General features: G+C 48.0%; 1 protein-coding gene across 6 annotated transcripts in view; it reads left to right on the forward strand.

Moving 5' to 3' along the window:
* RALGAPA2 (Ral GTPase activating protein catalytic subunit alpha 2) overlaps positions 1 to 5,220 on the forward strand; it is a 323,002-nt gene extending 317,782 nt beyond the window's left edge. For all 6 annotated transcript variants that reach the window (XM_060610992.3, XM_060611000.3, XM_060611012.3 and 3 more), the window contains one exon: positions 1,858 to 5,220. The gene's annotated coding sequence lies outside the window, so the exon portion shown is untranslated. The remainder of the gene's footprint in view (positions 1 to 1,857) is intronic.
* Positions 5,221 to 6,000: the final 780 nt, after the last annotated feature.

Genomic DNA, 6,000 nt, shown 5'->3' on the forward strand with positions numbered 1-6,000 from the left:
GGCCAACTGAGTGGAGCGGCTGCCGGCAGCTTGCGAGTGGAACCACCCCCCTTTGTGGTCTGCCAGCTCATTCCCCAGCTGCCGCCTCCCCGTCGGTTACGGGGTGCAGTGGGCACTGCAGGAGCCATCACAGGCTGGGGGTGTGCCAGGAGGAAGTCGGGGACTGGAGGAATGCAGGGGGCACTGCCATGCAGGTTGCAGCTGTGGGGGGGGGGGCTTCCCTGCACCCCCAGCAGTTGGGGCCACTGCTTTCAAATGCACGGGGGCCGCTTTGCCCCAGAGCTTCATGTGGCTCCTCAGAGCCCACCTGCCTGGCGTCCCTCTGTCTGCCTGCCATCCTGCCCAGCCTCTGGAATGCAGCATGCACCCCCCTCTCCCTCCTTGCCCCTCAGCTAGAGGGGTTCAGTGTTTCCTTTCTAATCCAGAACTGCTCTTTCACTTAATAGCATATCTTCAAGCATCATTTTATCTCTTTCATTCACTTGCTTTTTATGTTTTTCTTTCTCTCTCCCAATTGATCTGATTAGAATACTGGGTAGAGTGGTTCCTAGTGACTAATGTGAAATCTTAGACAATTTGAAGTGAAGGTATTTCAAAACAGAATGTTATCTAGGATTGAATCGGGTTTGTTCACCCCCATATCCAGCTCCAAGGGGACAGGGAGAGACCTTTTACCAATGCCATCTCTGTCATGGTGGGCAATATAGCTGGGCTGCCTTTGTCAAAAGTAGCCTGTTTTTAAAGATGAGACTAGCATGAGAGAGCTGCAGGACATTTCCTGTCTCTGCCCAGCCTTACAGCGACCAGCAGGGAGGAGGGATGGTAAAGCCCCCAGTGCTGGCATTGGGAACACACCGGAGAAAGCTATCTTCTCAGGTCCATGCATGTTTGTTGAGCACTGATTTCAGAGGCTTTTCCTAGAAGCAATAGGTAAGGTCAGAAAATGAGAAAAGATGTTGTCTGTGAATAAGACAAATAAATTAATCTCCCATGCCAATAATAATAAAAAATTCAAAGACCAAACCCCTGGAAGTGGAGCATGCCGGGAGGAGGATAGAAAGCCTGCTTCTGAGGTTTGTTCGAAGCCTGGAAGCTTGGGGTATAATAGAACAGGGCTTAAAAATAGCTTACAGTGGGCAAGAGGGGTGATGAAAGATCCTCTCCCTCGAAGAACTGCCCCAGGGGAGGGCAGGCCTTGGCAGCAACAGTGGCTGGGTATTGCAGCAGGCATTCCTGGATTCCTCTGAGCACGCTCGCAACCACCCGGGAGAGGGGAAGAGAGGTGCAGATTCACAGGCTTTGAGTTTACTCCTTTTCCCTCCAGTGCTAAACAGCACTATGCTTGTCTGGACTCATTCACACAAGCAACCTAGTCCTAACCTCTCCCCCAGACCCTTTGGGGAATAATCGAGTTGTAACTCATCGGGTGAAGTATCAATATGTAAATACACATAAATAATAACTAGGGCAGGGATCCCCAAAGCTGTCCATCAAGTTTTACTTGCTTCTTCATTGACTCTGGGCCATGCTACTGTTTCATTGGCTCCTCTTTGTTTTACTGCAGTCAGATGCCTTTTCTCTTCACTCTTTACATGTGGATTGGACAGTGAGGCCAAGTAAAATCTGAAAAGATTCATAGCTCGTTTTATGCTGCAGGGAAGTCCACAGCAAAGACCCGGAGGAAAGGCATTCACGTGTTGATTCGTTCAGCAAACATCTCTGCACTGGTGACATGGGGAGGTCATCAGAACCCCTTTCTGGGAACGTGGTTCCATGTGTTCTGAGTGCCACAAGTCTTTTCATGAATCTGTGCCCACAAGGGCACTGTGACTTAGCCTCTCTCTGCTTTCTTTGCAGGGCCCTGGCCACCAGCCCTAGTGCCTACCTCGCGGCGCCTTTTGGCAAGGAGGAGATGAATGAGACTTCCCTCTTTCCCGACCCCAGAACCCCAAACCCAGAGACTCCAGGAAACATCACTGCTCTGCTAATGCCCTCCACACATCTTCCCATTGACGGACTTCCGAAGTTGAAGGTGAACCCCCCAAGATGTTGAGGGTTGGACTTTTCTCACTCGGCTGTGTCATCTTGCTCTAGGACCTCACGAAACTTGGGCTTCAAACAAGAAAAAGGGAAAGTCACCAACAACCAGAGACAAACCCATGCTTGTGGGCATCGGTGTGGCTGCGCCAGGGCAGGGACAGCAGGAGAAGATGCTGGGCGTTCGGGGAAGGGGTGGGGGGTAGCTGGTTTCTATACTCCGAGTTGTTTCCTCTCATTTATAAACCCAAGCATGATTCACAGAAGGGCCAGCAAAATAGCTGTCAAACAGGAATTTTTTCCACATTGATTTCACTAGTGCTGATGTTAGGATTTATGGTTTACTCAAAAATTTCATCATCATGGAAATTGGCTTTCCCTAGGGTCTTTTGCCCAGGAGAAATTTTATATGAGTCGCTGAGTGTTTTCCACCTGGTGCTTAATGCCCACTAACTGGGGAGAGGTTTTCCCAAGCATCCTCCTGGAGGTCCTCAGATGACTCTAGAAACAGGGTCCTATCCCTGTGAAAGCTCCTTAAGGTCAGGAAGCTTCGAGGGCCCAGCTCAGGATAGCACTAAGTTGACGCACAGGGAATGCACCCGTGCGGGCACTCGACTGAGACGGGCACCCCCTACGATGTCCCTCTGCCTCCAGAAGCTTCGCCCTGCAGTTGTGCTCTCCTGCCCGCTGCTGAGACAGAGCCATGGCACAATGGGTGCTTTCTACACATTTGGCTCCAAGGAAGGCATGTTGAGCCTGTTTAAGAAAAAAAAAGAAAAAAGAAAAACCTAACCTTCTATCTGCACTCTCCCAGCATCCTTGCTGGGGGTTTGAGGGTGTCAGTGACAGAAAAATCAGTCAGTTCAGAAGACCTCTTCAGCCCTCTGCCTCTCGCCTAGGCCTGCAGCCTGCTCCAGAGTAAGCCTGGGACTCAGAACTAGGGGCAGCAGCCACTGAGGCCCAGAGAAGGATCAGCCATGCGAGGGTGCTTCCCCACCTCCCTTGACTCTCTACTTCTCTGCTCTTGTGCCCACTTTGTTACCCTCAGTGGCTGTGGTCACCTTCCTGGGGAGTCCTCTGAGCCCCCTCACTCCATCAGAGTGGCTGTTTTCACTGACCAGTCAGTTCTGTCCGTCAGCCATCGGCTTGGTTTGGCTAGTACCCGACCGTTGCAGGAGAAACAAGCAGGTCCCAGGAACCAGACTTGCTTCTGGGACAATGGGGAAAGATTGAGAAGTTCCTACTCAGAGGATAGACCTTCTAATTCTAGAGAGAATTTGTTTTTCAGCTTTGTAGAAAGCCTCACGTAGAGCATGAGGTCCAAGCCCACAGACAGAAGCAGCTTGGATATCACCCGAACCTGAGAGAAACAGAAGTAAGCCTCAGTCACTTTGGGCTGTTCTGTAAACCCGTCCAGTTGGTTCACTCACTGGGGGCTTAATGGCACTGTTAAGGGTGACTGGAAGTCCTGCCATTTTCTGTTGTGTGGGCAAATGCCACGATTCTTATCTTTCCCACTCCTGCCCCACCACCCCCCACCTGTATAATAATTTGGGCTTTCTGGGATGTCCCCAGTGGCTCAGACTCAAGATTTGTTGAGTCTGCTTTGTTGCATATTTACCGAGTGCCCAGACCTACTTCCTGCAGGGAAGGGCATCACATGTTCCTGGGCTCCAGAGTCCCAGTTAGGCTCTGATGGCAAGTAGTTTCTGGGAGAACATGTCATTTCCAGGCTCTAGAAACCCCTGTGGCAGAATTCTCAGATTTAGTTGAAGTGTCAGGACTTGGAAGTCACATTGAACTCCTGTGGACTTCTGCTCCAGGATTCCATCTTACCTCCCGGAATCAGTCCTTCTAACCTGCAAATTGGGAAATTCAGTTGTAGGCAGCAAATAACTAGACTTCTTGTAAGCCCTACTGATTTTAACATCCCCGTGACCCCAGACTCCAACCAGCCACTTGGGGACTGGAGCTTCATCTTAACCCACTGTTGTCAGCAGCAGCCTTGGTCTGGAAGAGGGGACCAGGGAATCTAGCAACCACGTTTGCTTACAATCACGTGGACTTGAATTGCTTTTGTTATTTGGGGTGGAAAATTGGAATGATCAAGTTCCTTTTTTTTTTTCACTTAGAAAAGCAAATATTGTGCTTTTGTAATAAATGCCTTTCAGCAAAATTGTGGGGGGTCACTCATCCAGCGGGGACCCACCTGAGTCACAACGCTGACTCTTCACATTAGCAGGTCAGCCATCTGTATGTGAAAGTGGCCCTAATCAGCCCAAAATGGATAAGATTTGCTGGCTTCCAGGCAGGGCCAGGCCAGTCCCCTCACTTCTCTGCACACTGATTTCTGTCCAAAGCAAAGTTGATGTTCCACAGTCTCACTAAGGTTTTTGTACTTTAAAAAAACAAAATGATGACTTTTTAAAAATAGTTAAATCTTAAGTAGACCATAGTGAGGAAGTCTAGCTTGGGTGACTGTCACAGGGTCTCCATGCAGTGAAGCCTGCAGCTGCTAAGAGCCACAGGGAGGGACGGGACTTAAGCCTTGACTTCATAAGAGGGGCTGACTGATCAGACCCTCCGCCTTACAAACAAGAGATCATGTGGATCCGTAGACAATGCAAATCACGTCTTCCTGACCTTCCTCCCGGTGTGGCCACCTGCGCTTCACTTCCTGTTACATTTGTGTCATCTGGGGGTTTGAGGGATCTTTTAAAATGTACTGTGATGTCTTACATGTAAGTGCGTTATGTCTAGATCTACTGAAGGAGAATGTCCACATCAGGAGGGAAGTTCACCATGAAACAACCATCGTTCTAGTTGTGCTCAGTATCTATGTATGACATACACATGAAGTGAATGTTTTCTTATGGTTTCAGGTCTACAACATTTAGTACATGTAAATAAGAAAAAAATTGATAAATATAGTAAATTAAGTTATAATATGTCATTTGATTTTAATTTTGCTATCTCATATTTAATTTGCCCAATGCCCCACATCTGGGTTTATGCCTAGGTGGTATAGACCCCTACATACAACCCACCTTTGCAGACACATGTGTGCTACACCCAGAAAAGCACACAACTCCACTGATGACCACCACTCGACTCTCCAGTTTACCCTCTTTTTGTCTTTAATTCTGATTTACTGTGATGATTTAATAAAGTAGAAACACAACACTTATGTGCCATATTTTTCTTTTGTTTTCATTATCACTTCTAGGAAAATAAAGTTTATCCTGACATCTGACAAAAGATGGCTTGCTTTTTTATCAGAGTTCCTCAAAAGCATCTTTTTTTAACCAAAGCGTAATTATGTATCCAGAATGGTACTAGTATCAATCCAGGGAAGTTTACAAATGTGTTTATGTAAAATTGACCTCTCAGTCAGTCAGGTGTCCCTGGCTCTGATGAGCAAGAGGCCAACTTTGAGGGTGTGTCTTTGTGAATAAATGACAGATAAAATGTAATTACCAGCCTCCTGTTGGCATGGCTGAAGCCCTGTTGATGGCCTTCAGGCCTTCAACCATCACATTCTGAGGCCTGGCCAGGTGGTCTCTACCCGTGTCCTGAGCTACTCCCGTGCTCTGGACACCAGGGAACTTTCAACATACTGGACAGTCAAGCTGCCTAAAATTAATTCTTTGGTCCATTTAGTGAATAGGTATTACCTATTACTTATGAGACATCTTGGTGACCTCAAAAAGGGTCCAGGTGCCTTTCCAGGAGCCAAAAAGATCCTGAATTGATGTAGCTTTTTAAAGCCTTGGACTGGTAGCAAATGTGTTTACTACTTGGTACCTCATGGAATGCAGCTTGATGCAGAGTTTTAGAGCTTTGCTTCCTAGAAGTGGTGGTTCGAGCCTTGTCATGCATCAGAATCCCTCAGGAAGCTTCGTAAGATGTTTCCCATCCTCCACCTAGATTCTGATCCACCACATCTGGGTAGAACCCCAGCAT

Source organism: Panthera onca, chromosome A3 (genome assembly GCF_046562875.1).
Source record: "Panthera onca isolate mPanOnc1 chromosome A3, mPanOnc1 haplotype 2, whole genome shotgun sequence".
Classification (NCBI taxonomy): domain Eukaryota; kingdom Metazoa; phylum Chordata; class Mammalia; order Carnivora; family Felidae; genus Panthera; species Panthera onca.